The 22,575-nt window shown below is 37.0% G+C and overlaps 1 protein-coding gene and 1 pseudogene across 14 annotated transcripts in view; both read right to left on the reverse strand.

Annotated features, from left to right (window-relative positions):
• The window catches only part of LRRC4C (leucine rich repeat containing 4C), a 1,074,501-nt gene that overhangs the window by 737,725 nt on the left and 314,201 nt on the right, over window positions 1-22,575 (reverse strand). The gene's annotated exons all lie outside the window — the stretch shown is intronic.
• Window positions 8,885-9,513, reverse strand: LOC109455117 (large ribosomal subunit protein uL6; annotated as a pseudogene).

Consider the following 22,575-nt stretch of genomic DNA (forward strand, 5'->3'; position numbering starts at 1 on the left):
GCTGGCTGATACTCAATTATCACCTTTTTTTTGTCTGTTTACCACCAGGATATAAAGTAGGTAAAATCATACAGACACTAAATAATCATATATACCACATAATTTGTCATTAGTAGGCATCGCTCAGTGTTATGGTTTCCACTGCACTTGACCTATGTCTCACCTGAACCTTCTCACAACCACCAAGAATAACAGATAGGTTTTATAATCTCTATTTGATGGATGAGAAGCTTAAAAGAATGGGTCAAATGACTTTCCAAAGTCCCACAACATATATGCAACCTCCCATCCCCATTATAACATACACACAATACAGTGCAGTAGGAAAAAACAAACAAACAAAAAACTCCTGTGTTTTGATAATCTGCAAGCTGCCATCTTTCCTGTGGGTGAGATCTTACTAAACCATGAGTGTCACATGGCCCCAGGAAAATTTGAGCAACATGACTAAAAATGCTATCAGTGGTACTTCATGTAAGTCCAAGAGGGAGTATATACATTCTAGTAACACGAGAAAGAACTGAAGGAAAACTTTGCACCATGTCACAGTGGTAAAAGCAGCAATATGAGTACATAAAATAAACGAAGTGAATCTTTGGTGTGAATGCAGGATGTTTTGCCAAAGAATCCATCAAAGTAATCTGGACAATGGTTTAGCATGGAGGGAGAATTCAGGGAGAATTCAGGAAATCAGGACATTTGAAATAGTCTTTCCCCAAATCTCCATTACTTATCTCGCCTGCTTTCTTGACTCAAAAAGATAGTAAGAGATAATCATTAATAATTTTCGGCGTGAGAGCCCTTTGACCAAACTGGGGCTAGGTCCTGATGAGAATCACAGTTAAACCAAATGTGTTAGCTGCCACCGGGGAACTTATAAATGTAAATGGTGACAGTACATACACAAACCATGCTCAGATATAATAAAGTGTTAGACGGTGTGCTACAGATTTCAGAAATACAGAGAAGAGTAAAAATTTACCAATTTCACAACAAATTACTTAGAATGTAATTATCTGATACACTGCTATAGAAAAACTATCTTCAGTATCCCCCCACAGAAATGAATTTATCCATGAGCTAAAAGACATTTAAATTGCCTCTAAATTTCATATTATTTAGTGTGGTTGAGTGTAGTGGTATTAATCCATGTCTCTTCTGGAATATTTTCACTGTTCAACCAGAAACACTACAGTGGAATTTCAGTATGTGGGATAAGTAAGGCAGAACACTTCAAACCTAGTGTTCTTCTCTCTAGCGTATAGGAAACTTGAGATCGCTTTCTAGTTCATTAACATTCATTTATCTTGAACTTTAGTTAGATGCTTCCTGTCATCCATTTCAGTGAGCATTTCTTGAAAATCATTACTCATTACTGATCTCCCCCCCGCCCTGCCGCCTCCACCGCCTTGCTTGCTGTTTACTGGCCAAGACTATACACTGATGTCATTTAAGCTAATAAGTTTTACGCGAAGATAAAGGATATCGCTCTTTAATTACCCACATATGGAATTTAGAGTTGGAAGAGATCCTCCAAGTTTTCTACTTGATTTCCTTAATTTAGTTGGTGAGGAAACTGAGGTGACTTCAGTGGCATGTGAATGTGATATAGCTAATGATTGGCATCAGAAGAGACCCAGTCTTTCCTTTTACTTTACTTTCCATTTCCTGCAGTAGTTTCACTCCCATGAGAATACTGAGAACCCCTAGCACTTGAAAGCAAGTTAGTAGAAAAAGAATCACTACTCAGTATTTGCTACTGAATGGATAGAGTAATCCACACCATGGAGACAGAAGGACGGGTTGACACTGGCCTTGAATCTGTCATGTCCAAATGTTCCTCCTTTTCTGGGAGTTCCTGCTGACTTCAAGTAAAGACATGTGCCCACTTGGTGTCAAATCCATGAGAGTAGGCCAATGATGAGTTCATATAGCTTTGGTGGGAATAACCAACCATCTCAGTGACGTGAGGATTCCTCGTCCAGCCTGCATTAGCAACCTCTGCGTAAGGCAGACAAGTTCCAGCTATTGTAGGGCGCTAACTTCCATCTGGAAAGTGTTTTTTCAGCTCAGTGAAACAGAAGCCCTGGACAAGAGTAATTCAAATTGTACCCTGTGGGGGTCTTGCCCTCCAGGGAAGAGTGTAACTTTCTAGATGGGAGAATTTAAGTACATGCAAAACTCACACTGCCCTTCTCAATTTATGGCCATTGCTTTTATTAAAAGGAAGTAATAACCACAAAATTTACAGAACTACGTGTGCCTTTTATTTTATTTCATGAATCCTAAGATCTAAAGTCGAGAGAGATAATCAGTAGAAACAAAAAGAACAAAGAAACTAGTTCTGCTTTATTAGCAGGAATGTTTGAACTGCCTGTATTTTTGGTTGACAGCTTCATTTTAAAAAGTTTTCATGGTGACTGTGTCCTTGAAAATGCTAGTAAGGTAAGAATTATGTATTATCCTTATAACAATATGAGCGTAACACTAGCTAACGTGTTTTGAGTGCCAGGTATGGGGTTGGGGGCTTTGCACCCTGGTTCATGTCCTTCCCTTTTTATCACCACTCTACAAGGAAAGTATTGTTGCCTTTTTTTACAGACAAGAGCTCAGACATAGTGGGACTTCATAACCTAAATCACACTGCTAATAAGTGGAGTGACCCTTTATCATGCCTTTATGACCGTAATTCTTAGGTCCCAGAGGGAGTAGGAAACACAAGAACACTTGTTCAGACACTATGTATATGCTATGTAACCAGCTCTACTGATTTCAAACAGTGTCTGACTCTATGGCAGACAGGAGAGAAGTTTAAAGAAATCACTCTTGCTAAAAACGTGATGACAACCAGCGATAGAACAGTCATAGTTTGGAGAATTCCCGAGCAACTCTGTAGATTCCCTGGCTTCTAGATATTTTTAATTTCATTTCAACAAGAATTTAAATTGTACACATTTTGACACTGACCATTGTGCATCAGTGATTCAGTTAGCTGAGAGTGAGACTAGCCAAACACCCAGCATCCATACTGCAGTGTAGTCTGTTATTCTCTGCTGGTTACTGCTATGATCAGTAACTCTCATGAAATGACAATTCTCGTTTCATAGTGAAAAATGGCTTAGGAAACAAAGCCACTTACTTACCCACCCTCATTACTATATTATAGCGGAAGCTAAGCAGTCTAAGGACGTGATAGTTCTTAGCTATAAAAGCAAACAAAATAAAACTTCTTATAAATAACTTTCATTTGTCAGATTTTAAAGGATCAGTCTATGATTTATAGGGACTATCACAGTAATAATACTATTTGCAAATTGAGGATATAACCCTTTTGAATATCAAGATTACTCAGGTGTAGGAAATCCACATAGAAAATAATGAATTTGGACCCCCCAACTCAAACCATACACAAAAGATAACCCAAAATATATAAAAGATCAAAATGTAAGAGTTAATACTGTACTTAATATTCTTAGAATAAAGCATAGATATAAATCTTAGTTATCTTAGATTAGGTGACAGCTTTTTGGATATGATAGCAAAATCAAAAGCAGCCACAGAAAAAAATAAATTGGAATTTACCAAAATCTAAAACTTTTTTTGCATCAAAGGACATTACAAAAATAGTAAAGAGGCAACTCAGAATAGGAGAAAATATTTGCAAATCATCTTTCTAATAAGCGTCTTATATTCAAAATATATAAAGAACTCATACCACTCAACAATAAAAAGACAAATAGTCCAATTTAAAAATTGGCAAAGGCTTTGAACAGACATTTCTTCAAAGAAGATATGCAAAATGCCAAAAACGCATATAAAGAGGTTCAATATCATTAGTCATTTAAAAATTCAAATCAGAACCACAATGAAACCACTTAATATCATTAGGGTGATGATGATGATGATGATGGTGATGATAAGGGGAGGAGGAGGAGAATAAACAATCAGAAGTGTTGATGTGAATAAGATGAGGAGAAATTGTAACTTTCCTACATTGCTATTGCTAATGTAAAATAGCGCAGTTATTGTGGAAAACAATTTGACACTTCTTCAAAAAGCCAAACATAGAATTACCATATCACCCAGCGAATCTATTCTGTCATAAAGAATCTGACTCCATCAATGGATGTGTGACTGCTGACAGCTTTTAAGTCTTACTCCTCCCTCTTCCCCTTCTACTCCACATCTGGGCACACTTACAAGAAAGCCTGGGTATTCCCTCTTTTGGTTGTTTGGAGTTTCATACTACTCAATTTCTGCCCCTTGTGTGGGAACCATCACCCTAGTTCCACACCCTAACCACAATAAACACCCTAAACCAGCGTCCTTTCCTTTCTCCCTTAAGCAGTTTTTGAACCAACTTGGGAGGCCTGCCCTGCTCTCCTCAGAAAGCCTCACTGCAATAAAACGTTTCATACCCTCTTGGTATATGTGTGGCGTCATCAGTCATTATTTACAAACCAAATTTTGGGTGATGCTCCATCCTGCTTCTACACAGTGACCACAGTGTACTCCTAGGTACACATCCAAGAAAATTGAAAGCACATGTTCACACAAAACTTGTACATAAATGTTGATAGTTATATTATTCATAATGGACAACAGAAAAAAACAACACCAAGTGTCCATCAACTGAGGAATAGGATAATTTAAATGTACTCTATCCATACAATGCAATGCTAGCCATAAAAAGCGATGAAGTTCTGTTACAGAACACATTATGAATAAACTTTGAAAACATTATAGTAAGTGAAAGACACCAGCCACAAAAGATCAAATATTATATGGTTGCATTTATATGAAATGTCCAGAATAAACAATTCCATAGAGACAGAAAGTGGATTAAAATTCACCAGGTGCTGTAGAGAGAGGAGTAATGGGGAGCCGCCTGACTGCTCAATGGCTACAGGATCCTTTTTGGGGGGATGAAATGTTCTGGAATTAAGTCACGGTGGTGGTTGTAAATACACTAAAACCCACCAAACTGTACATATGAAAATGGTGAACATTATAGGATGTGAATTATATTTTAATGAAAAATAATAAAATATCTATATTTTTTCATTCAGAAAGATTACCCAGGTTTTTATCTTTTAAGCAGAGCTTTGCTCAAAAAATGCTAATCAAAAAATGATTTTTTGCTCAAAAAATCCCCATTCCCTTGCTCAAAAAATGCTAATGACTCCTTATTAATCAGAGAATTAAAATCTAATTCTTTGTAATGTTTGTCGGGACTGTGTAAAATCAATGCCAATCTTCATCTATTCATATTTTTCACTATTCCCCTTGAACTCTTATGCTCCAAAAAAAATGAAACTTGCCCAGACTTCCTTCCTTGTATACCTTTCTCATAGTGTTCCTGTCCCTGGGGATATAGCCATCTTTGTTTTTTTAATTCTTTCTCCTTTGAGGTCAAATTATAAAGCTAACCCGTCTCCTCCTTCAAGTTTTTTTTTGTTTTTTTTTCTCCTCTTTCTGATCTCTCAAAGCATTTTATCACTAGATTCCTTATGCAGTATAGTCCCCTCTTGACTTTGTACTTTGCCTCATTTTTGTCGCTATCATATCTTTACTATTTCAGGTAAAAATCCTTGGCAGTAGAATAAATTCCTTTGTTGTTGTTTTTAACCTTTTCAAGATGTAGATACTAAAAACAAATATACTCATGAAAAGGTGAGAGAATCAGTAGGTGAATAAATCACAATTTGAATAACCGAGAAAAGTGTGCTGAGGATGTGTAAAAGAGGAAATATCAGGACTACGACTTGCAGTTTAGTTTTAATTCCTCTTTCATATATTTTTTTTTTCATCCTGAAATTGTATTTTTGGAAAATTTCTGAATTTAATGTTCATTTTAATGTTAATTTTGGAATTAATGTTCCTTGGGTAATGGTTAACATGTAACCTAGAGATATTTTGCATTTTCATTCATCTAAGAACGCTCTATGGTATCATTTTGTGATGAGTATAGACTGCGATTTCCAGGGTGGAATTCCCACGCGTTCTCAGGAATTTTTTTCGCTTTCCTGTTTCCAAATCCTGAGAAAAGTTGGTCGGAAAATCGGCTCCTTGAACCCAGTAACACCCACAATGGGAAATAAATGTACTACTCACAATGTATCTCTTAGACATTTTTCCTATTTATCACTAGGGTTTCTGGGTGGGAATGCCCACCCGTTCTCAGGAATTTTCTTCACTTTTCCGTTCTTGAATCCTGAGAAAAGTTGGTCGAGTAATCGGGAAAATCAGCTTCTTGAACCCAGGTGGTTGGTAGTATTGGCCGTCTCTTTGTGGAAACGATTCATCGTGGAGAACAGAAAACAGTTTATAACTCGGGATTCGGGAACGGGAAAGCGAAAATAATTCCTGAGAATGGGTGGGGATTCCTGCCTGTAAACCCTAGTATAGGTATATAATCTTGAACCAGTATTCTTTCATACTATACATACTAATTGAGTTCCTCTATCTGGTTGGCATTGTATTGGTTGCCATAGTAAACACTGCATGAACCCTGCACTGGGAACATGGACTTTGTGGGGGGAACTGTGTTCTAGAGGCAGAGGCAATGGAAATCCCTGAAAACAGGAAATGGCTTGGATTGCTGGATCATAAATAAAGAAGTCAGAGTAACTGAAGCATTGTGAGCAGTAGGGAGACTAAATTGTAATGAGTTTGAATAGTTACTCGGGTGTTAGATTACACAGGGTTTGGAAGGCCATTGTCAGCAGTCTAAGCTGTATGCTAAGAGCAATGGGAATCCATTGAAGGGACTGAAGTAATGACACACCCAGAGTAAATTTAGGGTTTGGGAAGTTAACTCAGTCAACTCAGTATGCTGCTATTTTGGAAACAGGTTGGATGGAAATAAAACTAAAATCAGGGGGAATACCGGAGTGCAAAAAATATATACACATTTTAAGAGATGTTATCTATGTATTACTTTTTGAAGTTGAATTGAATTACAGTAGCAATGTGTAATTGCAGAGGTCAAACATGACTTGTATTCATCTTTTGTTTTCAGTATACATTGAGTATTACAATTTTAATACATTTTTCTTCCTTTCTTAAAAGATGTACACATTTTTTTTGGCACCCTCTGTATGTGATAGCATGTTATTCTATTAATTCAGATGAGAGGTCATGTCTTGGACCAAGTGAAAGTGAAGCCAAAAGGAAGTCTACAGAATTAAGATGTATTTTGTATTTAGTAGAAACAATTTCTCTGTTATTTACTAAAATGGGAAAATGTTGCCTGCTGGGCACTGGCATAATGCTTCTATTACTTTGTATAGTATTCCAGGCACTAAGACTGGGAATCCAGTGATTTGGATAGTGGCTTTCAAGGACAGAGTGGCCAGAAATACATTATGAAAAGTTCCAGAAGGCATGAGTATTGTCTTGCTGGTCTGTCGAGTATCTATGCCAATGTTTGATTCATAGCTAATAATAAACTTTTGTTTAATGAATAAAATAGAATTTATGGATGACACCTAAAAGCATGATTAACTCATCAGATGGGATATGGAGGAAAGCTCCATTGATTTGGGGGTAAATGGTACTTTATAGGTTCATTTTTACCATCTTCCCTGATAACGACTCCAAATGCATTAATATCAGTAGTTAATATCAGGGAGACCTTCTAGGAGGCATCATAGTGCAAAGGGACAATACAGTGCTTGAAATCAGTCACAACTAATTTTGAATGACAATTTTATCACTTAATAGTTCTGTGGCCATGAAAAATTTACTTACCCTCTCTTAGCTTGCATGTTCTCATCTGTAAATTGGGTATACTATTATATCCCATGAAAAGTTGAAGTGAGGTCCATTTACATGTAAATATATGAAAAATACCAAGTAAGTAGCACTCAATAAATAGCAGTTCTTATAATAAATGCAGAATCCCTGGTTACTGAGGCCTGCAACCACACAATTACCTCCAGACTAATTTAAGGCTATATTTTTTTCTAAGAAAACGTCTCTCAGAGTATGAACTTTTGACAGCCCACATTAGACAAACCCTGGGTGTTTGTAATAAACTTGCATTCTAGAGCTCCTCCCAGCTGACTGAGTTGGAATCTCTGAGATTCTTCTTTTCAAAAGGAAAAAAAAAGATCTCCAGCCCCCTGCATACTATTATACATCTTGACCTTTTACACCATGTTTTCATGGGGCTCTTGAAAAGAATCTGTATCTTCAGTTCCCAAAGTTGTACTATTCTGCTTCATAAAGATCTCTTGGGACAGTTAACATGTAAATGTGATGATTTTACTGCTCTAGATCATTTTCCATTATCTGTACTTCTTTGTATATTTGAACTTCAAAGAAATGAACAATGAATACAACAGCAAGTCTTTTATACATTTTTCATTAGTCTTACCAAAGGTGATTTCCAATCATGTATAAATGTAACAAAGGCAATTCCACTTTTTCTCTAACTTCTAAATTACTGCAGAAATCACATGCTTTACTCAACTAATTCTATCATGAAAAAGTTAGCTTACCAAAGGACACATCTGGAACCCAGCCCCTTTAAGAACCTCAGGGCAGAAATAAAAATCAGTGGTATTCTAATGGTCTGTTTTGCTTTGTATTTATTTGTTAACTGACCCCTGTAATACCTTTCCAAACCATGCTTTTCAAAGACTGTCTGAATCCCATTCTGCTCATTCTGCTCTTTTTTTTCTGGTAACTGGCTTTGAGACACTGTGATTCTGTGATTCTCTCTTTGCTTTTTTTACAGGAGAGTTTGATTTTTTCATTGTTGTTGTTGTTTTTCCCCCCAAAATCAATACACTGTTTTTACTGCATCTTTAAAATACCACAAGTAAGTCTGAGGAATCATCCAACATCTTACGGTTTCTGTAGCTGGACCGCTTACATCTTATTCATCAGCTTGCTGAACTGTTCCTTTTTCAGAAACATAGATAGCATCCCCAAATTTTTTGATATCCCTGTTTTTAACTGTTGTGGCTGGTTGAATCAAAGCAGCTGAATTTGATACAAGTTCAATGTTGTCTCCTTCGAGAATTAACTCATCTTCCTGGGCTTGAGATATTGAACAAGCAATACCTGGCCTCATCCAAACTCTGCAGATGTATTTTTCACCCAAGAAATTTTGGATTTTCACAAGAAAACCATTCTCCTGAATAACAACGTTGATGGGGAAGTGAGCACACACAGACCTCATCTTGCAACAGAAGCCCAATGTAACACCCTTGATCTTGTTCTGTGCGTGACTGCAGGGTGCGAACAGGAGCCAGTTTCTTTTTATCTCCCCACCATTTGTCAACCTGGAGCCTCTTATTTTTCTTTCCAAGGAAACTGAGTTCTCCACTGATGTTCTTGAAGGTCTCCACTGGGGAAACTTCACAGTAATTGTGGTCCCTTCAGAGCCATGTCCACATTTTCTGGAATGTCCACAGTCTGATTGCTGAGAATGGTCTTCATCCTCACAGTAGATTCGGCAAACAGCCATGAGAACTTTTCCAGTTGTATTTCTTTTGCCTGCATAGGGCTCTTTGTTAAATTCCACCATGTCCTTCTCATTCACTCTCTCCATTACTGAATATTTCTCCTCTTTCTTCACCTTAGTCCAATAACATAGCTTGCTCTAGCACCCGATATAATCTCTTAATGAGCAAACAAATAAGGGTGATATACCCTTTAAAAGATTATTATATATTAATTGTTCATCAAGAAAATTTATTTTTAAGAAAATTATCAGCTATCATAGAGACAGAGGAAATTATAATCTCCTAAAGTACTTAATCTTCCTATTTCTAATACCTCTATTTAAATCCTCTAGGTTCTGCTGTGTATGGGTAAGACCATCAGGAAGCACAAATACATGGGACAAAACATTGTGCCTGAGAACCTACCTACTCAGCCTTCCTCCCTGTATCCACCCTACCTATTATGGGAAATATATGATCACAGTGATTTAAAGGGCATGAAGAAGCATAAGGGAGATGTTTGAAGAAATACTATTCCCTCTCTAAATATTAAGAATGCTCTGCTCAAAAAAAGCATTACTCAAAATTCTGGAAAACTACAGAAGGTGCCAAAAAATGTATACATATTTTAAGAAAGAAAAAAAAAACCACAAAACTGTATTAAAATTACACTCATGGTAACCACTTTGAGCACCTCTTGTAATTGCAGAGGTCAAACGTGACTTGTATTCTTCTTTTGTTATCGGTACATATTGAGTATTACAATTTTAATATTTTTTTTCTTTCTTAAAATGTGTATACATTTCTTGGCACCCTCCATATAAGGAAGATAAGAGTTCTTCACAGAAGAACTCATGGCTAAATTCTGCTTGAGTTCAACTCCAAGGATAAAAATAACTCTAACTCTCCTCAGTAAGAGTCACACAATCTCTTATCCAAACTTGTCATCTACATAAGGAAACTTGATGGCCAAAGACCTTGGAGCCAAATTGAGTGCCCTACTTTCTGTTCATTTCTTTTTGGCATCTGACATTGTCTTTTCCATCTGTTTCCTTTAATGGTCTCTGTTCACTTCCATATTGAAAAATTCATTTTGTTCCATATTTAAGTTATAAATCTAGATAATTTTTAAGGATGCAAGCACATTAAACATCTTAAACTACTAAAGAAAAACAATCTCATTTCATGTTCCCAAATGCCAGTCTGAGAGATGGTGACAGGCAGTGACTAACTTTTCACTGTTTTGTGGTAAAAAAACAAACAAACAAACACACAAAAATAACCCTAAAAGTTTTAAAATATATATATCCATTTAATAGAAAGGAATATTCTTTATTCTGATATTTTCGTTACTTTTTTTGGGGGGTGGAGGTTGTTTACTCATCCTGTTGTTTCGTTGTTGTTTATTAATGATAATTGTATTAGCTTTTTGTGTTGTTTTTTCTTTTATATATTATTGACAAAATAAAAGTTGGCAATCCTATATCAGTTCCCTGTTTTCCTTTATTTTCCCTGCTCTTCTCAATCAAGTTATGCCAATCTATGAAAACTATTTTTAGAAACACAGTTTGAGTTGAAAATCCATCCCTCTGAAAACAAAGCAGCATGTTTCTTGGCTCTATCAGTTCAGAGCCACAAACCAAGCAAAAGCCACCAATTCTCATTTCATGGACAAGAGTGTCGGAAGACTGTAAAATGAGTCTGGATTATAACTGCCTCCTGGTACCCATGTCCTTGTGTCACTCCTTCCCCTTAAGTGAGAGCAGCACTTATGATTTGTTCCTAATCAATATATTATGGCAAAGGTGAACGGATGTCACTTCCCTGATTTTGTTACATAACATTAAACACTCCTCTTGCTAGGCGACTCCCTTGCTGACTTTGGTGAAGCAAGCTGTGGGGACACAGCCAGGAATGTAGTTTCCAGGCTCTCGGCCTCACGTGGAAAAGTGCTGGCTGGGGTAGTAAATGGCCATCAACTGTGATTGGCTGGCCATCAGCTGTGGCTATTTGGCCATCAGCTGTAACCAGTGAGCCATTGGCCACTAATATAACTGCCATGGCTATGCTAGCAGTGGATAGTAGATTGTGGATTGCAGACCAGCAGATTGCAATTAGCATGGCGGGTTGCAGTTAGCACATGAGGTTGGTTGGCAGAGAAGCGGACAGTGGGTTGCTGATCGTGTAGCTCCTGCTTCCTGTGTCTCCAGCCCAGCCACTAGCGAGACTATAGTGGTATGACTCCCCTATCTATGGCTCCATGGGTGTTCCTTTTTGGCCTCACCATGTCCTACATTCTTATATGGGGAGCAGCATCAGGGACTCCGCGTGATACCCTGCATGACACAAGCAACCATGATGGAGAGACCCATACAGCAAGAAATGGATCCTCTGAGATCCTCAGCCCAATAGGCTATAAATAACCATGCGAGCTTGGAAGAGGATTCTTCCCTAGTTAAAGCTGGATAAAACTCTGGACATGGCTGAGGCCTTGCATGTATCCTTGTGAAATCCGGAAGCAGAAGATACAGCTAAACTGTGCCTAGAATCCTGACCTGTAGAAAGAGTGAGATAATAAATGTATGTTTTTTAAACTTCTAAGGTTTTGTGAATATTGTTATACAGCAACAGATAACTAATATAAGTGAAAAACTGAGAAAGCCCTGAAGAAGTTGTAGACTGGAAAGTATTGAGTTACTCAGTAAAAGTCCATGTTGAGGTGATTTTAAAAGGAGCTGTCTGTTTCCATTTTTTTTTTTTTTTTTTTATTTAAAATGTTCAAGTCTCCACAGTCTTAATGATTTTGACTAAAAAATATTCAGCGTGTTTTAACAGAAATGGTTTTGTAATTTCCACTTGTCTCCTGGAATGGAAAATGCTTCAGTAATCCGTGTTAGGGAGTTTTAGGACTTAATTGTCATGTTAAGTCATTTGCACTGTTCATTGAATCATGTATTGGCATGACTGGAACTGTTCACTAGCTGAAACCAGAACAGTCATCAGATGAAAATGGGTGACAAGAAACATGAGCTGCTAGTCCAGTTTTGAATCATGGGTCTGAGTGAAATCTTTTCCTCAGCATTTTTCTGATCCTTGTTTGCTTTGAAACCCTTACACACAAACCTATCAATCACCTCCAGTTACCCATTCTCTCATACTGACTTTTGACCGGAAAATAAAGGCAAGTTAATTATTTCGTGTATGTTTGAGGTGAATAATGTAGCAGTTTTCTGCAGGGAAAGATACTTAATTCAAATCTATAAACCGTCACAGGGCAACCTATAACACCTTGGGAGGGAAAATAAGAAACTGGACTGAGACCATAAAAAGTGCTCCCTGTCAAACAGAAGACATTCAGAGAAAGGCGTTCTCAAGAAATTTGATTCTTACTGGTTCCTTCACAAGTACTATGTCAAAGATTTTTGAAACTGCTACACCTCCAGTGGTATTGCTGGAGGATACTCAAATGTAACGATTTGCCAAAGCACCACAGAGCCTAAAATGCCAACATGGCTGATTAAAAATGACACAGAGAAACTGCCATTTCCAGTCCAAAGGCCTGAGTAAATTTCCAGTGCAAAGGCCTGTGGTTTTAATGTATAACCAACCATCTGCCATCAAATCATCAATGAAAGTGAATTGATTGAATGTATCTCCTTCTTTATTTTCTAACAGATTAATTATGACCCTCTATTGTTTATCTATTTATTGTTTTAATCATGGCCATTTTCTAATCTGTAAAATAAAGGATTTAAACTAAATGGCTTCTCAGAGATATGAAGAACATGATTCAGGCTGAGTTTATTTCTCAAATGGGTATAGAACAGCAACTTATAACATACTTTGAAGAAGACTGAAAATCTACAGAAAAGACCAATTGAAGAACCACTTGTAGTGTATCTGGAGATGGGGTGTTTTTCTATTGCAATTCGGAAATCAACTTGTTTCAGTTGATTGATTTATCTGGGAGGAGATAGGTAGTGAGTAAAGGGGGCAAAGAGGACAGTCAATATCACATATTTAAAAAGAACAGGTATCTGATTTATACGCATTTCGGTTTGATTTTCCAATCCTATGCTTTCTCAACATCCCTAAGGAATGCTCTGGGGGAAAAAGTGATTCATAATTCTCAGTTGTGCTAACCATCTAAATTCATTTTATTTCTCTACCAATTTACCCAGAAAGGTACTTAACATGTTGTAACGTAATTTTTGATATGCATATCGACAATGCTGTAGTTTAGTTTTGAATAACATCATTAGCCCTTGATATACAAGATTAATCTATTCTATTTATTCAAGCTCCATTCTTCTGGCTTAGGATGAAATCCCTTTTCCTTATTAAGTCTTCACTGAATTCCTATACGAGTAGACCATCTGTTCTGACACAAACTCACTGTGTCTTCAAAATGTAAAGTAGCCTGTTTGTGTTTGATAAATAGGAAATGATAACAATATAAAGAAAAAGTAGTGTTGGTTCACAGGATTTTTCCTGGCATGTTCATATTTCACAGAGTACACTGGCATAGCGGAATGCAGCAAGGTACAAAATATAGTAGTGTTGGGGAGACCTGTCCATTCCCCATGCTTCTTCTTGGCTTTTATCACAGGCTCTGGCTTGGCAGTGCTCGCTTTGCAACTCTTCCAGATCTTTGTATGTGCTTTCTTAGTCTCCATGACGTCACAGCCTCCGTTCTTCCTTATATTCTCTTCTAATTAAGAACCCTGTCCTTCCTGCACACTTAACGTCAAGCAGAGTCCTATATTTCCTGTAGCATTTATTGAATAGAAATCAACCCTATTTTAACCGCTTTAGTAATTTTTATTAGGATTGTTATTGTTTTTTTAAGTGCTCTGATTATAGAATTGTTGGTCCTTAGTTTTACGGTGAATATGTGTTAGCAGTCCAAAAATAGGATCTTTAAGTAAATAATGAATTGTTTCATATTTCCTTTATAATTCTCCCCAATTTCCCCTTCCTCTCTTACTCCTTAGTGCCTATCTGGTGTGGTACTGAGCTTACAATAAGAGGCTTAAGGATACTTATTAAATGGAATTAAATAGTCCTGCCTCTGACATAGATGCTCATGATAAATGAGGCCCATGGTATCTTGCGTTGTTTTGGTAATTAAAGTTTTGCAGGATATGTAAACACCTGTCCTCTTCAATTTGATATTATTTTAAAACATACTACTTCAAACATAACTTTGTAAATTAATGTTTAAAATATTACTAGAATATTTCAGATCAGCTATAATAAAATTTAAAACAAATTGTGAGGATTTTCTTTGTCTTCAGTCCAATTTCTTAAAAACATATGATTTATATTTAAAAAAGATACTTTGCAAGATCAAGAATTTTAGAGTGCTAATAAGTAAAACCTTTCTTCTTTGAGAACCAATAAATTTGCTAACCACAGATGCATAATGGACGACAGATTTACCCTTTATATGTAACACTTCTTCAAACTCCTGAAAATATATAAACAGATACCACTTCATTTTAAGGGTTCTTCTTATTCTCTAATGAAATCATTTTCCTTGTCATTCTGTGCATGTAGGGATTATCTGCACTTGATTTTTCATATTAAAATAGACTCCTAATTACTTCTCATTAGCATTTACTCAGTCGTCCCCAAAGCAAAGGAAAGCCAATGCTTCACTTTCAAATCTTTTGTTAAATAAACAAGACATTTCATTTCCAACATTTACCACCCTGACCACAGTCCATCAGAGGCTGCAGATATTATAGTCGAGCATTGAGCTCAAAAGGCTTGACAAAATAATCAGCACTTAGAGCAAATTGCCAGAAAGAACAGGGGAAATAGGCCATTTTAAGTCCTTTCTGACTTAGTGAAATACCAGTTTGGAATTACAGCTGGAGTTCATAGAAAGTCCTTGAAAACTCTGCAATTTAACAACCAACTCGCTGCTTGTCCATCAGAAATAACCTTCATTATGGAGTAGCATGATTTTGAGCTCAGTACCTCGTAGGTTAAGCTTAGTTCAGGCATGGTCGTCTACAAATTAAACCAACAAACAAAAAGACATAATAGAGGCCAATTCCTGAAATGGGCAATAGTCCTTGGAGATCCAAGTCTGGCCCCGGAGAAGAGAATTGCTCTGAGCACTCCAATATCTGAGTCTTATCCCCAACTCCTCCCAGCACCATAAATTTTCAATAAAGACAGGGAGAGCTGGTTTGCAGGAGGTATTTAGGCTCAAGAGTCACTTTCCCCCAGCTGCTCTCTCCATTACCTCCTTTAGAGAATCAATACCAGCCATGAAGGTGAGAGTGACAATTGCCAATGGCTCTAATAAGTTTCTTCAACATACTTTTAACAACTGCAATTTCTAATGAGAAAATATTGTTGTAATGAATTTATTAGAATGTGAATAAATAATATGTGCAAGTTCCTAGAAAATAACAGCCCGCCTTTATTAAACCTCTAAGATGGGCTCTTTTTCTTTTTTTCTTTTTGACTTTACCTAAATCTAACAAACATCCTAAGTATTAATGTTGCCTACCCACTCAAGGCTTTTTCCTGCACTTTATATAATTACAAAAACAGTTTTACTCTCTTCTGAATTATCATCAATATTTTCTATCAAAAACAACACAAAAAAAACTAACCTCTGAAAATGCTTTTGAAAAATCTCTCATAATTTCACACCCCCTTTTAGTCCTCATCAATCCCGTTTATTTTCCTCTATATAGCAAAACTCCATCAGTTACCTATATACATCATTGGCCTTTGTTTCCCCTACATTCTCTCTTCAGGTTTTAAGCTCTGCCATTCTACCAGTCTTGCTTGCTCTTGTCAAGATTACCAACTCAGTGGTTAAATCTATGTCATCATCTTACAAAACGTGTAGCAACTACTGAATCAGAAGATCATTCTTATCTTCTTGAATTACTTCTACTTGGCTTCAGGAACACTCTCCTGGTTTTCATACATATTTGCTACTCCATCTTAGTCTCTTACCCTCTTCTCCTGATTTCCAATCTTTGAGGTGCCCTAGTGTTATTTTGAGGACACGCTCTCTTTTGTCTCTATACTCATCTCCATAGATGACCTCACCCAAACTTGTGGCTGTAAACAACATCTATATTATTACGATTTCCACCTCTAAATTTCAGTCTAAATCTAGCCCCTGAACTTCAAACTCCTCTTTAACTTCCTTCTCAACATCTCTACTGGGATACCTAATAGACACCTAAAACTGAGTATGTCCTAAAATAAACTCGTAATTCACTCATTGTCCCACCTTGCCTTCCTACAGCCCATCTGAGGCACTGGCAACTCTATTCTTCTTGTACAGAAAGCCAAAAACCTTGAAAAAGCATATCTCCCCCTCACATGTTATCTGTGGTCCGTAAGAAAATATCACAGGCATATCCTCAATACATTTCTAAAACCTGACCACCTCTATTACTAATTACCACACTTCTACAAACCACCATTACATTGTGCCTGCATGATTGCAATAAACTGGTTTCCCTGCTTCCAGTATTTTTTTTCCTCTCATACAGTCAATTCACTTGTCATACAAGGTGATACTTCCAAAATACATGTTAGGGATTTCTTTCTCCCTGTTTAAAACCCTCCAGTGTTCCTCAAGTTGCTAAAAATAAAATCCAACATCTTTGCCATTGTCTCAAAGGCACATACGTTTGGTCATAGGTCATCTCTCTCAATTCATTTCCTCCTACTACATTTTGGATGTGCAGATACCATCTTGTAACTGAGACTGAACATAGCCTCTGAGGAGGATTGGATTGTTTTGTATAATACAGTGAGAGAAGTAGTTTTGCAGAGCCTAGAAGATCACATCATATGTTTCCTGGAAATAGCAACATTTCCCAGAAAAACAAAAGAAAGCATGGCTAGTCATGAATGCCAACACCCAGAGTTTGTGGAGAAATAAGGTATAAGGATTTCAAGAAATAAGCATGTTTAATATGCAATTTTAAATTGTGTTGCTAACCTGTTCACTCAGAGTAAATTTTTTTTTAAATCTTCAGGAATGTCTGCTATACAAGAAAAATGTCTCATGTGGGTGGTTTGTGTGAAATACAAGGGCAAAAATATATGTTGTACTATCTGGATTTGAAAGTTCAGAGACGAGATGCTACATCTCTATCAGTGAGCAATTCTTCAAGTGAACAAAGAGAGTGAGAGAACTCAGACGTAGGGGACTAGAAAAAATACAATTTTCACCTCTACCCAAAGCTCTAGAGATGCTGAGGTCACTCTCTTACCACTATCCACAGAGGGGATGGAGTTTGTGTCCATTTCCTTTCAAATAACTGACCTGGTCACCATTACCATCATCATCACCACCATCATCATCATCACCACCATCACCATCATCACCACAATCATTGTCATCACCATCAGCATCATCATCATCACTACCACCACCATCATCATCACCACCATCATCATTACCACATACCAGAACGCATAATGAAAGTCATAGTGACTTGCTTTGTCCAGAATTTACAGCTATAACTTTCTATTCCGTGAATCTCCCATCCAACAAGATTCCAGAAGTTAATTTTATGAGTGAGTTCATAGCTGCAAATGCTACTGTGAAGTACTTGTAAACAGCATTGCTAAGGCATTTTCTAAGGGACATATTCCAGCTGTCGCTACTCCTTTTTTTTCTAGGAGGAGAGACTGAGGAAGCCACAGAATAAGTGATTAATGCAAAGCTACACAGGTGTTAACTGATAGTCATGGGATGTCAAACCAAACATCATAATTCTTTCTAATTAGAATACCTTGCTCTTCAAATTTCTAGGAAATGATCACTATCACCAATAAAGGCTAAAACAGGAAACGCTAGATTCTCTGCTCGTATCCGAGCTTTGGATTAGAGAAGTTATTTTGTATCTAGACATACTCTTAACTTGACAGATCTTCCTGCTCATTTGTTTGTTTGTTTTGCATGGCAAATTATCCTAAAATTAAATATAACTTTTTATTAAATTTATTGGGATAACAATGGTTAGTATAATTACATAGTTTTCAAGTGTGCATTTCTATAATACATCATCTGTATATCACATTGTGTGCTCACTACCCGGTCAGTTCTCCTTCCATCACCATAGATTTAAAAATTTATATTTTAATTTCCCATTTGGTCAGAAATTTGATACTTTATGAAGCCCTGCACTGTTTTATGTTAACAATACATTATTTGCAATAATAACCCAATAATAATCATCGAATCAATGAAGCAATAATAAGTGAATACTCTTCTAGTCCTTTGGACAGAGTTGTATTTTCTGAGGATTCCTGAAGGTGGTAATTGTCTCCTAAAATGAAAATAATGCTCAAACTGCCAGACCCTAAGCTTATTTGAAGAGTCATAGGAAAGATACATATTTACATATGAGTTATTGTATCTGTCAATCAAGTTTTCTAAATGGGATGTTGGGATTAGATATTAAATATTTCATTAATTCAAATGTGTCACAAAAAGCAAGCAAGTGACCTTTGAACTGGGAATGCATGTGTGGAATCCAATGTGAAACCAACTGAGCTTAAAACTGCATTATTTTAATGGAGACAATGGGTAACTCCATGAAAACATAATGGTTTCCATTTTACATAGACAGAAAGGCACTAAATGAAAAGGATCCATAAGGGTGCAGCAGAGACTCCTCACCCAACAGACTTCACCTCACATCAGCTCATCTAAGCGTCAAGATTAGTTGCTGGTTTCAGAAAATATGTTTACTTGAGAAGCCATTTCTGCCTGCTAAGCTTCTGGCCCTCTCTGTCAGCAGGTCCCACAGGATAAGGAGAACAATTGTGGTTTCAGTTCACCTATGGTATTATTATCCATCTATTGCAGGAAGACCTCAGCTTAAAATAATGAGAGCCAAAGCACTTTGAACCATCATGATTCCCAATGTTTTTCCCCCAAATCAAGTTGCATTTAATAGCCCTATGTAACATAAAATAAATTAATACAAAAAGTGTATCTGTTTTCACATACACACATACACACGCACAGCCATCTGCACATACCACAGAGTACAGGCTCATATTTCACTTTATTCTGAAGCTAAGACACACAAAAATAGCTTTAGAATGTGTCCTTATATTTGAACTAAGCTACTAGCTACTACCCAAGTATTAATTATGCATAAAAACCAAGTAATATTATTTATGGTTGCCCTGGGATAGATGTATTCACACTGTACAGTCGGGGTCTCCCTGTGGGCAGCTGCTTCATCAGTGCTCCTTGAATTTAAAAGGCACTCTCCAGGTTCATTTCAGGTGGGGGCCTCTGAACCCAAGGGCCACCTTGATTGAACTGATCTCAATGGCTGCTTGTCTTATCCCCTGAGAAGGCATTGTCTTTGAGCTTGATTAGGCTCTGATTGATGTGTGCACCTTAAATCAGCTTCCAGGAAGTCCATGAAAAATGAAATGACAGGAAACTGCATGAGCTCTGACAAATACACACAGTGGAATCAGCTCTGATGAAAACATCTCAGAGGCATGGACATGTGGATGTTGACCAGTGGGTCAGACCAATCTCCTGCTTCATTACAAAATATGCAGTTGAAACAACATTAACAGGACATTGAAGACTGGTTCAGGGGTTAGCAGCATCTGGTGTAGCTGACCCTGAAGGAGGTGAGACAGCAGTGTCTGGCAACCTACCAGTCCCAACTGTCATTGCAACTCTCATGCCCCCTTTTTTTCTAGAAAGAGTAAAAGAGAGGATTCCTGTTTATCGAGTAGTGACTTTGCCAGGCATCGGCTTAAGTGTTTTACACAAAATGCCACTGAATTCCCACAATGACATGGAAAACATGCAGGAATTATCACAAGCATTTTGCATTGAGGGAAATAAGACACAGTAATTTACCCAAGGTCCCATCAGTAGCAAGTCAGTGGTACATCTAGCAATTCAGTGTGAGTATTCTCCAAAGCTCGTGTTGTTACCTGCACCTTCCCTGTTTATCCTTGTGTGACTGTTTCATTCTTCTTCAGTTTTCGTATTCTGATATGGTTTCTTCTCATTTTTTCCTTCCCCTCTGACCTACTGTGGATTTTCTCCACACCCTTTCTCCCATTAAATCTTCTCCTTGAACCAGAGGTCTAAAAAAATAGCTAGGTTAGGTGTTTATTATAGTGATGATATGTTTGAACAAAGGATAAAATCCCTTTTCACCAATGAATGGTTTGGCTGCTAAATTATATGTTTTCCCTGTAGAATGTGAAATGCCCATACCTCAGATCGAGAGCATCAGAATGGAACAAACCACTAGAAAGAAGTCACCCTGGCTGACTGATGCCACAGCACTGTTGTTTACCAGCTTGTGAAAGACGTAGAGGCATTTCTGAGCCTATTTTGAACTCAGGAGCTATAGAGCAGTCCATAAAGAAAATCTTGAAGGTTTGACAAAATCTGAAAAAGAAATTCTAGCTAACCCACAAAGTGCTATTTATCTGATTCTATTAGTCACTTTATTGTTCAACCTATAATTGCAAGCAAATTAGCAAGAGGAATCTTTTCTAGAAAGTTGTCAAATTCAATTTACCCATCCACTAGCAGGTAAGCAGGGAAATATTTATTGAGGAAAGTGTGATGGGCACATTTCTTATCACAAAACGAAGCTTGTAGATGAAATGGGATTAAGAACACAGCACAAAACACACACATTTCACTGACTTTCTCAACTGACCCACATTCATCAGCCTGCTCAAAACTAAGCTTCCCATGAACACACATTATAACAAAGGAATCCTGCTGCACCCTTAGAGTCACTTTATGTGGCAGCTGTGGAGGAAGATACACTCCTTCTAATCACATTCCTGATTTATCCCAGGACCACCATGATGGCAAAATGGGACTTTTTTTTTTTTTTTTTTTTTTTTTGCCAATATACAGCTTCCTCAACAAGAAATGATGACACTGTCAGGTATCCAAAGCATTATTAGGACAGGCAATATGGACATTGTAAATGCCCCTTGAGTACCAGAATTTGAACAGCCCAGGTTGAATCAGAAATAATAGACATATTTTTCCTACTTGCCTGTTGTGACAAGATGTTAAGAAAGATTACAGACCATTCAACTTTGGAATGGAGTGATGTATGCCAGTGGAAAAATGTGAGAGAATAAAATATGTACTTTCATTCAGTGAATCTATGTAAGTTTGCAAGTCTCCTTACTCTCTGATGATTTTTTTTTTTTTTTATATTTACATGCTGGTAGACTCCTGAATTATATGTCCACATCTTCTTTGTGCAGACCTCTCAGATATGCAATGCAATATCTCACATATTAATTGATATTTGTTGAATAACATTTTCCAAAGGAAAACACAGGGCTCAAAGTGGGCTAATGTCTATAAGGACTCTGCGGGTTATAAGAGAAAGAAAATTACAAAGGATCTTTCCAAATAACAAAGAAAGAAACAGTAGAAACAGTAACAGCAAAGAAAGATTTAACCCCTGCTCCTAAAATGTGAACTAAAAGCACATATCAACTGGTGTAGTGATTAAGAAAAAGAACTTTAGAATCAGAAAGACCTGGTTTCAAACACTGGTTCTTCCTATTACCAGCTGTGTGATCTTGGCCAAATTACTTAATCTCTCTGAGCCTGTCTCCTTGGCTGTATCTTGGAGACATAAATCATTCCTGCATCTTAAAGATGTTGAGATAATTAAAGATACTATATATTAATGTTAAACATGTTGCCTAGAAAATATAAATCCTTAAATGTCACGTTTTTATTTCTGCTGTTGATGCTTCCTCCCTTCTTCCACCTAAATGTTACACGATCCAAAATCAAGTCTCCTTCTAACTCACTTCTAGCTTAAAATGAAAACAGACTTATTCTCTGTTTTAATCCTCAACTTAATTTTTAAAAGGTTTTTTAGAAATCCATATGAAAATGCTTAGCATACTCCGAATAGTAGTTAGAAAATAAAGTCCCAATGTTAGCCAAGATTAACTCAGGAATTTTATTTGCATGTATAACTCCCCCAGACTTAAGCTCACAAGCTGAGTAGTGATATTTCTCCTTTAATTTTCAAGCTGGTAAAGTTCAAGAGCTGGGTATTTCCAAATGCTCAGAAGTCAATCAATG

This window comes from Rhinolophus sinicus, linkage group LG06 (genome assembly GCF_036562045.2).
Source record: "Rhinolophus sinicus isolate RSC01 linkage group LG06, ASM3656204v1, whole genome shotgun sequence".
NCBI lineage: Eukaryota > Metazoa > Chordata > Mammalia > Chiroptera > Rhinolophidae > Rhinolophus > Rhinolophus sinicus.